This window comes from Pteropus medius, unplaced genomic scaffold (genome assembly GCF_902729225.1).
Source record: "Pteropus medius unplaced genomic scaffold, Ma_sr-lr_union100, whole genome shotgun sequence".
NCBI classification, from domain to species: Eukaryota; Metazoa; Chordata; class Mammalia; order Chiroptera; family Pteropodidae; genus Pteropus; species Pteropus medius.
In genome coordinates, this window is record NW_024354502.1 from 15,135,632 (window position 1) to 15,147,823 (window position 12,192).

The following is a 12,192-nucleotide window of genomic DNA, read 5'->3' on the forward strand; positions in this document are numbered from 1 at the left end:
ATTCAGTATAGTTGTCCTGAAAGATGTCAATTCTTAAATTGGAAACAGTCAATTCTTAATTCTTAAATTGGAAACAGTCATAATAAATCACGTTAAATATTCTTAAATTCTTAAATTGGAAACAGTCATAATAAATCATGTTAAATATTGTTTGTGATTGGTTAATTTGAATATTTGCTTCTATTTAGTATAAAATTAAATAAAAATATATTCACAAAATGTAAAAGATAAAGAAAAATTAGAAATGTTACTGAATATATGCATGAAAATTAATATTACCATTTTTAAAAAGAAATTAATACATAATATTTTTAATGCCTTTAATTATGGCCTTTAGAAGCAAATTACTCTTACTATCTGTGTGGAGTACTAGCAATGTGTCCCCACACCCTTTTAAATCCTGAATTTTTCTCATCTGGAAAGTAGGAGGAAATAATAATACTATCTCCTAATGTTTGTGGGGAATAGATAACATTTGCAAAGCAGTTGGCACAGTGCTCAATACATAATGATAACAATGATTTGCAGTTATTGCAAATTATGTTTATACTTACATTTTTTTATGTTTCAAAGTAGAGAATCTCAAAAAAAAAAATGTGCTATTGGAACTTCTGAAAAACCGAAAAATTAATTAAGAGCAAAATCTCTTCTTTGGGTTACCTTGAGTTGAGGAATATTATACCTTGGAAACCGAGAAACAATCAAAGTAAATTTGTGGGGAAATAATTAAACTACTTAAGAGAGTGGAATCAAACTTCAGACTTACCTTCCCCAAGCAGACTCCTCTGCACTCTTACCTCATACCTGCTCCGTTCACATTGTCCTCATTTCAGTCCATAGTAAATTCATTTTTCCAGGTGTTCAAACTAAAAACATCAGAGTAATCCTTGACACCTCTTTTTTTTTCCCCACATGTCATATCCAACTATCTATAAATCCTGATGGCTCTCCCTTCAAAATATTTGACTATTTATCTCCACATCCTCTGCTATTCCACCCTTGCTTAATCTGAAACATAAAAAAATCAAATCTCATTTTGATTTGATTTCTGTAAGTATAAACAAGTATTAAAATATCTATTACTACTTTTTCTAGTTTTCACTTTATAGTTTGAGCATAATCTTCAAAAAATAGGTATTTTAAAATAAAAGAACTCAGAGAATGCTATTGCGGTATAGTCTTGCTCTTCATAAGCGATGCAGTTAAAACATATTACAAAAATTTTGCTCAAATACATCATAGTGTAAAAATGTAATAATTGCAAACCTCTAAAATTATCATTTAATTACCAGAATTTAATTATCGGTACAAGCCGTATTGCATTAAACTAGCATTTCTTCTGCCATTAACTGTGGGATAACTCTGTACTTTCTTAGCATCATTTCTATTATCTTTTTGTTTAATTGCTTGCTTTTCTTCTGTTAAGGAATTATTGGGACCATGAACATCAAGAGCCAAAGTGAAGGAAGAAGACATGTGTCACTTGGCATTTCACACGGATCTTCACTAACCCGTGTTTTCATGAGCACCAGATTCACCAAGTTTTCAAAGAGGAACAGCAAGTGTTTGATGATGTAGGAAGTTTGGATTTAATTTTCACTTTGAGACACATGGATACTATTCCTTGAAAAAAAGTGGACACACTGAAGATGTTCAAGCATTCTTTCTCCAGAAGCTACCAACAGCCCCAACTGCATGTGAGGCTGTGGTGGCTCTGAGGGCTGTCACAGCAATGATGTTAGAAACCAGCTGCTTCCTTCATGCATCCTTTGAGATCAGACAAAAGCGTTGGTGGACTTTACCTGCCACCAAATCCTGAGAGCAGCAACTTGCACACAGAATTTGCTCTTATAGAAAAATAATTCAAATGACATGAGTCAAAATAACAGCAGCAATAACAAAGATAACTGGTCCTTCAGTTTATTGAGCACTTTCCACGTACTCAGGACTATTTCAGTCACATCTCATATATTATTTCATTTCATCTCTACAATATTAACAAGCAGACAATTTTGGGTCATTCCCAGAGGAATATTATCAAATAGAATTATGGACACTCTTCAGAGTAGTTCAAAACCACCTTGCAAACAAATTTTTTTTTTTTTTTAGAAAAGGTTGAGATAGGAGTTTTATAAGCACAGTGAATTCTAAATAAGAAATCTTTTATTGAGAAATCATAGCAGTCCATTTAATAAACATTGAATCCAAGACACACTATAGGTATAACCAGAAAGTAGTAATAATCTTGTCCTCAGTATTGCTAAAATTGTTTCTTTAATCATCCTAAGTATTTGTCACACATCAGATATTTCGGATATACTAAATTTATTTTTGATTTGTGTATTATTTGACATTTATCCTTAATTTCTTACCTATGTATTTGGATTTATTTAATGAAGAAAAACATTTCTGGATAACTCTTCCCCCACCATCATGACCAACATTTGACTCCCTCCCCTCCCATTAGAACTGGAACAATGATGTACTATCAGATGTTTCTAATTCAGAATGTCTTATATTCTTTCCAGTGAAAGAAAAAGTTTAAACTTAAGTAGCTACTTTTTATCCCTATATCAAATGGTGGAAGGAAAACATCACCCCTTACTAAGTATCTCTTCTTTACCTGTCCTTTATTCTGCAAACTTTCTCAGTTTGGTTTTTGAAGTGGTATCTACTAATAGAGAGTTTAAATCATGAGAGTTAGATCATAGATCTGATCTTTCTTCTTAAGACCAAAGTAGACTAAACCACAAGCTTTGACTGAAATAAGAAATCTAAAATGTAAGCATGATATTTCGTGTTGGACATTTGCTGATTCCGGCAGGCTTTGATCATCTTTTGGGGGTTCTAGTACCCCAATTGTGTTTAGGTAACCACCCATCACCCCTGTAAGCAGCTCATGTGCTTCAGAAAAATAACTCTATGACTGGCATGTACGGCTCAGGTCTAAACTAATTAGCATTAGCTAATTATGACTAATTCTAATTTAGTACAACTAGAATGCAGCCTAAGACTATAAATCAAAGGTTAAGGAAAGGGACAAATACAGTATGTTAATGAAGAAGCATGTGGCCTTGAGCACTGCTGGCAGCACTTTTGGGACCACCAGGTAATATCTTCTGAGACCGGAGCTAAGGTTTTTTGAGTTGTTTATTACAAAGCATTATCACAATGAAAACCTAGCCAATACACTAAAGAAGGTAACAGATCAGGTTTCAGATATTTGAGGTATATCCTCTTGACTTACGTTCATATTAGAATATTACCAACCAAAAGTAAGATAAGATAAGCCAAGGAAGGATGATGACATTTTTAATGCTGGATAAACAAGTTCTCTTTCTGCTATAGTTACTAAGCTTGGAAAATTTGAACCCAGTACCAGTGGCCATCTTCCCCCACCATAAGGAGCCTGTTGCAGAATCAAGCTAAGCAAAGACAAACGGTGACGATAAACAGGCAGAGTTAGAGAGAGAGAGAGAGAGAGAGAGAGAGAGAGAAACACCAAATGACAAAGGTAAAAGAGCACAAGTGCAAGAGAAAGCATGAGTAAGTGAGCAAATAAAAAAAGGAAGAGGAATGAATAGAAGAATAGTTTCATATAGATAAAGACTTAACTTTTTCAGACTCACATGACAGGTTACATTGACCCTGTGGCTGAAAAATTTCATATATTAAATAAAGATATAGAAACTATATATTTAATTATCAACAATTAGTGCTAGACACTGTTAGATGCTCTCATTAAAAATCTGTATGTCAATGTAGACCCTAAGAAATTGTTAAGGTGAAAAAAGTATAACATAAAAAAAAAAATACAATGTTATATGTAAGAGCTGTTATATAGTGAGAGATAATAGTGCTTTGGGAACACGAAAGAAAAATAAATTAACTGTAAGTAAATGGAGGTGGGGAAGTTTATGAGAAATGAGTTCACATAAAATGTAGTGAAATACCAAAGGATAAGTCTGGTAAACAAATTATTTACCTGGTAAATAAATTATAAATGAGGACAAAAGGAAGGCTGGCACTGGTACTACAGACTTTAAATTCATGTAAATTGGCTCAACTTACTAACCTTATTACCAATATTCTGTGCGTTTAAACAGGGAAATAAAAATCTGCATTAAAATGTCAGCTAGTACTACACCTCACTGGTTTTCTTCAATCTTTTCTTTTTAAAGCTTTACATTACGCTGAACATTCTTGAGAGAGGAGGTGAGCAAGGCTGACTTGATGTGAGGATCTGTGATTTAGACCTGCTCCAAAAGAAAGGAGAGATTGCACTACCAACTACACGGAATGACTTGAATGGCCACTGAATGACTCCCACTCCCCTTTTCTATTTCCAAATACTTCCTCAATTTGTCTAAAACGTTTTATTTCCTTTTGTTACCTTACACAAAATCTATTCAATTAAAGATTCATTTGAATGAGCAATTTATTTTCCAAAGTGAAAAAGAAGATAAAAGGTGGGGAGGTATTAAGGGGAGGAGGAGGGGTTATAGTCTTTCGCATCTTAGCATTAAACAGTTTGCTTCCTCTTAGCCATGCCTCAGAGTGTGTAAGAAACAAATCCACGTGCAGACAGCAAGTGCTGTGGAGAGGTCAGAACTATGAGTTTTCTTACCGTCAGAGAGATCTGGTTTGAATCTTGCCTCCCAGCACTTTGCTAGCTTTTGAGCTTAAGAAGACTAATGTTTGAGACGTCTTAGCATCCTCATCTATAAAATGAGAGGAACATGTTTACCTACTATTATTATATAAGGTACATACATTGACTAGCACAGTATCCAGAGCCCTGTTAAGCAACCAGTAAATTAGAGCTATTGGTACTGGGTTAGAGTAAAAGAGATAATTTTGTAGCAAGAGCAATGAAATCCTGGATGAATGGAAGACACCAAATGCATACTTTGTCTTTTCAGTATTTTGCCTATGACAAGATCAGAGATGCAGATTCAGCAACAATAAGACAATCAACGGTGGAGTTGAAGTGCAAATGTATCACCATGTGTCCAATATTTTTGGTGAAAAAAAAGATCACATGTAATGCATTAATATTGTAGCAACATTTGATCACTCCTGATATTCTAGATTTTTGTTTTTACTGACTATAACTTCTCTTCTTATGACTGGTCCTTATAGAAATACGCATCTTACAGAGGTGCTTAAGGGAAGTGAGAAGAGTGTTAAAGGCGAATATTTAAAAATTCTGCATCCTGGCATACTTTACAAAGACGTATTTTACAAGATTATGCTCTGAAAGCAGTTTATGGCTGACACTTAAAAGATTCCTCCTGTTAAAATACATGCACACTGAGTACACACTGAGCCAGAAGTGTTATTATTTTTTTTATGCTTGTCATCAGCATGTTAACATTCCCCAGCTGTCCATTTCTAAAGGACAGTGGGCCTACCCATGTTACAAGTATGCTAGGCTCTTCCACAGGGCAGTGCGCTGTGCTAAGAGACAAAATCAGGATGTTCTTCAGCTTCCTTCACACTGAGTAGACCAGATTCAAAGCCACACCCTTGAAAAGTGATAGACAAAAATTGCATTCAATTTCTTTTTTTTCTAAAATCTGGCTAATGTAGTTAATTGACAGAGCAACTGATCAGACATCTAAATTATGAACCTCAAGGCATTTTTTTTCTTGCCAATAGTTGCCTTGATAGTAAAATAATTACCACATTAACAGCATTCAATTCAGTTTGAAACACTGAGGATTTCTCCCACAAAGCATGCTGGAGGGATGTAAGTGCCAGGCCACATGGCAGTTTAGTCAAATGACTCTGCCTTTCCCCTGGACTGTGTTAAGTGTAAATGCCCGCGCTCTCTGAAGTGTTCCAACTCTGAAAGGCACAGGATTTGGGTTTTTTTCCTCTTTATTTTTCAGTTTTCATTGTACAGCAGTATCCTATCATGAGATTGTTTATGGGACTTGTGACTCCACAGTCTTAAAGTCAATATTTATCTTCTGAATATAAAATTTTTCAAACATTGTTTTGTGAATTTGATAGGATTTGTCTCTGCACTGCAACTATACTGTAATATTTTGGTTCCTCAAGCTCTCTCTTGCCTTTAGGCTGAGCAGCTGAGAACTCTCCTCCCTGTCCACTGCTCCTCAACTCCTTCCTCACGTCAGCTCCTGCTCACCATCCAGGTAGCAGTCAGCGGGTACTGCCTCCGGCAAGCCTTCCGTAAGGCGCGTTGATTCTGAGTTAGGTGGCATAGGTTCCCATACATTCACATTACATTTCTTACCTCTTAGCTGAATTCTGCTGGACTAAGTTTTCTGACATCAGAGACATGGTTTTCTTTATAGTACCTTCAGCAGCTGGAAGAAACACAATTGCTTTTTAGTAAATTTTTGTTGTGGTATATTTTATTTTTTGTTCATAGTTATTCTTTTCTGTCCTGTCCTATGGTCAGCATTTGCTTCTTTCACCCATTAACTTTGGTTAACTTTTGTTGCCATATGGTTTGCTTTAACCAATAGAATGTGAGCAGAAATGTCATCCAGCACATCAGGGCAGAAGTTTTAAATGCACTTGTATGGTTTGATATTCTTCCTCTTCTTTCTGCTGTCCACAGTCAGAAAAGCATGTTTCAAATCGTGGCTACTCCTTAGACTCAATTCAAAGAGAGAAGACACATAATGCAAGCTGAGCCCAAAAGAGCCCAGCAGAGTCCAGTAGCATGAGTGACAAATGACTGTTTGTTGCTGTAAGTTGCAGTGATTTGAGGGTTGTTTGTCACCACAATAAAGAAATTGATACCTAGAAGCAATGCACCACTATAACAACTATAGCAATAACCGAAAATATATGGTATTTGTCATGTGTCTATTATAGGAGACTTGATGTTAATAGAAGCTAGAAAAATGAAAATCTATACAATTTTCGCTGATGCAGTGGTGAAAATTTTAGTAAAACTGTCAACTGAGATAACTCAAAAGGCGGAAATATACCTATAAACTTGTGACTTTGGCAAAGAATTATCAAGACAGAATGTTGGTAGCCCAAAATTTCTTAGTAGGTATTATAAGAAAGAGATTAGTTCAGAAAGTAATTGGACTTTTTCAAATAACAGTAGAAAGGAAAATGAGAATCCAGAAGTCCAGGGACACGGTTGAAAGGTACAACTCTTTTTCTTCTCCAGCCAGTCAGCTATTTGCAAATTAAGACAAAACCTCGTCAGTGCAATGACCATGTCAAAGGCATGGCTAGTTGTTTTCCAGTGTGCGTATATTTTCTTAAGTGGAATAATTTTAGTTATTTTTAGTGAATTCAAAAAATATCAGAATGTACCTATAAAATATTTTTACAAAAATCTCATAAAGTGTCTATAAAATGTATTTGTCTTCCTTCATAATATAAAGAATTAATATTTTCATCTTGTTGAGTAAAAGTACACCCAATTAATAAGAAGGAGAAGAAGGAGGGGGAGGGAGAGAAAGGAGGAACAGGAAGAAGACAACTCAAGCTTGGAGTGAAAACCAAATCAAGACTGTTGTCACCATATCATTTGTTAAGACCTCTGATTCCCTTCAAGTGTTCCCCAGTAAATCATTTCACTTGTACAAAATGGCTCACAGTAAAGAGACCACAGATTTGGCACAATGGAAGCCAAATTATCTGGAATTAAGTCTAGAGAAATGTCTTCTAATTATAGATGATTAGAAATGTCTTCCAATTATTGGCAAGGTGCATTGACAGGAAAGAAAGATATCAAAGAAACTAACAATGTTTTGAAAATTGCCACCAGCCTTAATTTAAAAGAGGATGTGATTGTTTAAACAATAAAACTACCTGCAAGCTTTCAACTTTCTATGGGCAGGCTGAGGAAGCTGTTCAGCAGCCAAAGTGGGCAATTTCTCTCAAAGAGTATATTGGAAAAGGAAAAACCTCCCTAAAAGTGAGGTTCAGGGTCATGAAGAACAATAGACTATGAAGAAGCTACCTTCAGGAAACAGAGCTGAATATTGATTAAGCAAAGCTCCCTACACTCGGGTTAGTAGACCTTACAACTTTTGCTCAATGGGATTTCAGAATTGTTGTGGACAGTGATTACTAGGTCATTCCCTTTATCCCCTTTCTAAATGAGTGTGTTATTGTGGGTTCCGTGATTTTAAATGTGTATATGAGGTGCAAATAACTAATTTTTTAGTTCATGGGACTTTGGCTTAAGAAGAGCTACATTTGGGTATGATGTATACTCCATATCTTAGATACCAAGTTAGATATTTTGATTGAATGAGACCTTGGAGTATCTTTAGGATGGGGTGATTACAGAAAGGAAGTGAACAATTGTGAAGAAGAGGGCAGGCTGTGGTAAATTGCATTATTTCCTTCCATACATTTGCCATGCTTCTCTGTGAGGACAGCCCACTTTCCTGTCCATTGACTTTGGCCTAAGTCATATTACTTTCTTTGGTTAATAGAATATCCCAGTAGAAGTTTTAAGTGTGCTTGAATATTTTACATATTTTGGTACCACTCTCTTGATTTTTCCCTTTAAAATGAAAACAGCATGTCCAAGATCTGGCTTACTCCTTCAGCCTGGGCTATAGAATGAAGAAAAATACCTGTGGATCCAAGGTCTAGCTCAACAAAGCTCAGCTAAACACAGCAGAGCCACCTCATGAACTTGAGCAAGTAATACAGGTTATAACCCACAGAGATATTGGGGTGGTTTATTACTACATCAAAAGCCAGATAACACAAATTTTTGACAAATTCATTGTTGAAAATAAACAAAGAAGAATTGTGTTGTCTATAAAAGTGATTGGTTTATACAGGAACACCATATAAAGGTTTTAAATATATGTAACTAAATGAACTATTTTTTAAATTAAATTTATTGGGGTGATATTGGTTAATAAAAATATATAGGTTTCAAACATACAATTCTATAATACATCATCTGCAAACTGCATTGTGTTTACCACCCAAAGTCAAATCTCCTTCCATCCCCATATGTTTTATTCCCTTTTCCCTTTTCTACTTCCCTTATTTCCTTCTGGTAACCACTAAACTATTGTTTGTGTCTACGAGTTTTTGTTTCTCTTGTTCATTTATTGCTTTGTTTCATGTCCCACATATAAGTGAAATTATATGGTTCTCAGCTTTTTCTGTCTCATCTATTTTGCTTAGCATGATATTCTCAAGATCCATCCATATTGTTGCAAACGGCAGTATTTCATCTTTTCTATAGCTGAGTAATATTCTATTGAATATATGTACCACAGTTTCTTTATCCAATCATCTATCAAAGGGCACTTTGATTGTTTCCATGTCGTGGCTACTGTGAATAATGCTGCAGTGAACATTGGGGTGCATATATCTTTATAGATAAATGTTTTCAAATTTTTTGGGTAGATACTCACAAGAGAGATTGCTAGGTTATATGAAAATTCTATTCTTAATTTTTTGAGGAACCTTTTGAGGAACTGTTTTCGATAGTGGCTGTACCAATTTACATTCCTATCAGCAATCTATGAGGGTTCATTTTCCCCCACAGCCTTTCCAACACTTGTAATTCCTTGTCTTGTTGATAATAACCAGTCTAGCGGGTGTAAGGTAGTATCTCATTGTGGTTTTGATTTGCAGTTCTCTAATAGCTAGTGAAGTTGAGCATCTTTTCATATATCTGTTGACTGTTTTTATGTCTTCTTGGAAGAAGTGTTTGTTCAGGTCCTTTGCCCATTTTTTAAATTGGATTGTTTTTTTGTTGTTGTTGAGTTGTATGAGTTATTTATACATTTTGGATATTAGCCCTTTATCAAAGGTGTCATTTGCAAATATCTTCTCCCATTCAGTTGGTGGTTGCCTCTCTGTTTTGTTGATGGTTTCTTTTACTGTGCAGAAGCTTCTCAGTTTAATATAGTTCCATTCATTTATTTTTACTTTTACTTCTCTTGCTTTTGAAGTCTAATTCATAAAATCCTCTCTAAGATCAAGGTCCTTAAGTTTGATATCTATGTTTTCTTCTATGCATTTTATTGTTTTAGATTTTATTTTTAGGTCTTTGATCCATTTTGAGTTAATTCTGGTATATGGTGACAAATACCAGTCTAGTTTCATTCTTTTGCATGTGGCTTTCCAATTTTCCCAGCCCCATTTATTGAAGAGGCTTTCTTTTCTCCATTGTATGTTAAATAAATTCTTAATCAGAATCATTTGTAAGTGGAACTTATAGAGATAGTAGTTGAGTTGCTTGGTTATTTGGCTACTTAGATAGTAGTTTTAACCTAAAGTAAAAAAAAGTGATTCTAAATTTAGTAGAATAGCAGGATTTTTGAGGGGCTGTTCAGACATCTTATATTTATTTTTAAAAGCTAATCAAGAAGTATCTATAGACCCCCAAATCTAAAAGAATTTCTAGTATATATTAGAAGATGGATCAATGTTTCTAAGGATGTTGATATTTAAAGAAGAGCCTGGCATTTTTTAAAAAGGGAATGCGAAAATTGAATGCTCAAGATATTGATTATTTAATATTGTAAATGTATGCCAACTTGAATAATAAGAATTTGTACCTGGAATGTAACTCAATTACATATTTTTTATTCTTTACATTTTTCTCATTCTATAGTTAATGTTACTTTTTTGGTGGAAAAAAAGAGAAAATGGAGTTTTATTTAGAAATATGTTTTGAATGGCACCCATACATCACTGGGAGAGGAACTGGGAGATGAATATAGTGACAAAACCCTAGGGAATTATGAGTCCAAAAGTTAATTAGAAGCTCCACATGCAGGAGGAAGTGTCTAAATAGCTTTATTTAGGAAGGCCTATCATCTGACTACAGGGCTGACTAATTCTCTTATTCATCTTTCTAAATGCTTTTGCCATTATAAGAATTGCATCATCAGTGTTATTTTTAAATTCTAGAAAGACATGGTAACAAGAACTGGTCCCATCTCATGGACTTCTAGTCTGTGAACTTTTAAATATTTCATCATATTCAGAAAAAGAATAGAAAGGAAAAGATGTGTTGTCTATGTCAATTAGAAAATTATTAACAGTAGAAGAAATCTGTGTACATGCAAAGACTGATAAGAATATGCCAATAGAGGTAGTCCAGGAATGATGCTAGAGAGTGGGAATAATATATCTGAGGAATAAGGAACATTTTTAGTGTCTATTTAACCCTATGAAAATAGCCCTTCTCACTTTTCAGCATGTGCAGCATAGGAAGATAGAACTCTAGAAGAAAGTCACAGTATTATTGGCCTAAGAATTTAGAGAACTAAGTCTAGGAATGTCTGAACAGCCAAAAATCTAGGGGGAATCTCAAAGGAAGGAGCTACTGAATAAGAAGTCCACAAATCTGTATATAAACTCCCTTCAAATCATTGGTTGACTGCCTCAGTTGGTGACTGTGCCAGTGAGAATCTAAGGAGCCGAGCAGAAGATAACAGCTGGAGAAGGCTCCAAGAGCTAAGCAGAGATTTTAGCTGCTGCCCACCACAGATAAGACATACTTTGGAGTTAAAACCCAGCTAAGTTAGGAGAGCTTGGTAAACATCCTGGGCTTTTCATGAAATTAGGAATAAAGACTACATCACAAAACTAAACCAGAGACCTACCTTAACAAAGTAAAAAACAAGCTTCCTCAAATTGAAAGTGATCTGTCTGTAATTTAACTGTCTGCTAAAATGAAACTTAACACTTTTCAGAGGACGATCCAGAGACTCTGAAAAGTATTACTCACAGCATAACAATAAAAAAATTACTAGATATGGGAAAATGTGACTTACAGTCAATAGAAAGAGACCAACAAAGGACCCAGGTGTTAAAGTTGGCAGAGAAAGACTTTAAAATAACTGATAAATATGTTTAAAAGTTTGCAAGAAATGATGGCTATAACATATAAAGAAATGGGTCATGAGAAATAAAGATTAGAAAAGCAGATATGAAACTGCCTTTATTCACAGACAACATGATTCTACACGATTCTCCAAAAATCTATTAGCTCAAATAAGTGAATTCAGCAAGGTTGTAGGATATAAAGTCAGTATTTCTATATCATTTCAACAAACAATTGGAAAATAACAAACTCATACAGAGAACAAACCGATAGAAAGTAACATTTAAAATAAATATCCTTTATAATAGTGTCAAAAACATTGACTACCTAAGAAGACATTAAAGAAAAGGCATAAAATATCTCTACTTTGAAAACCACAC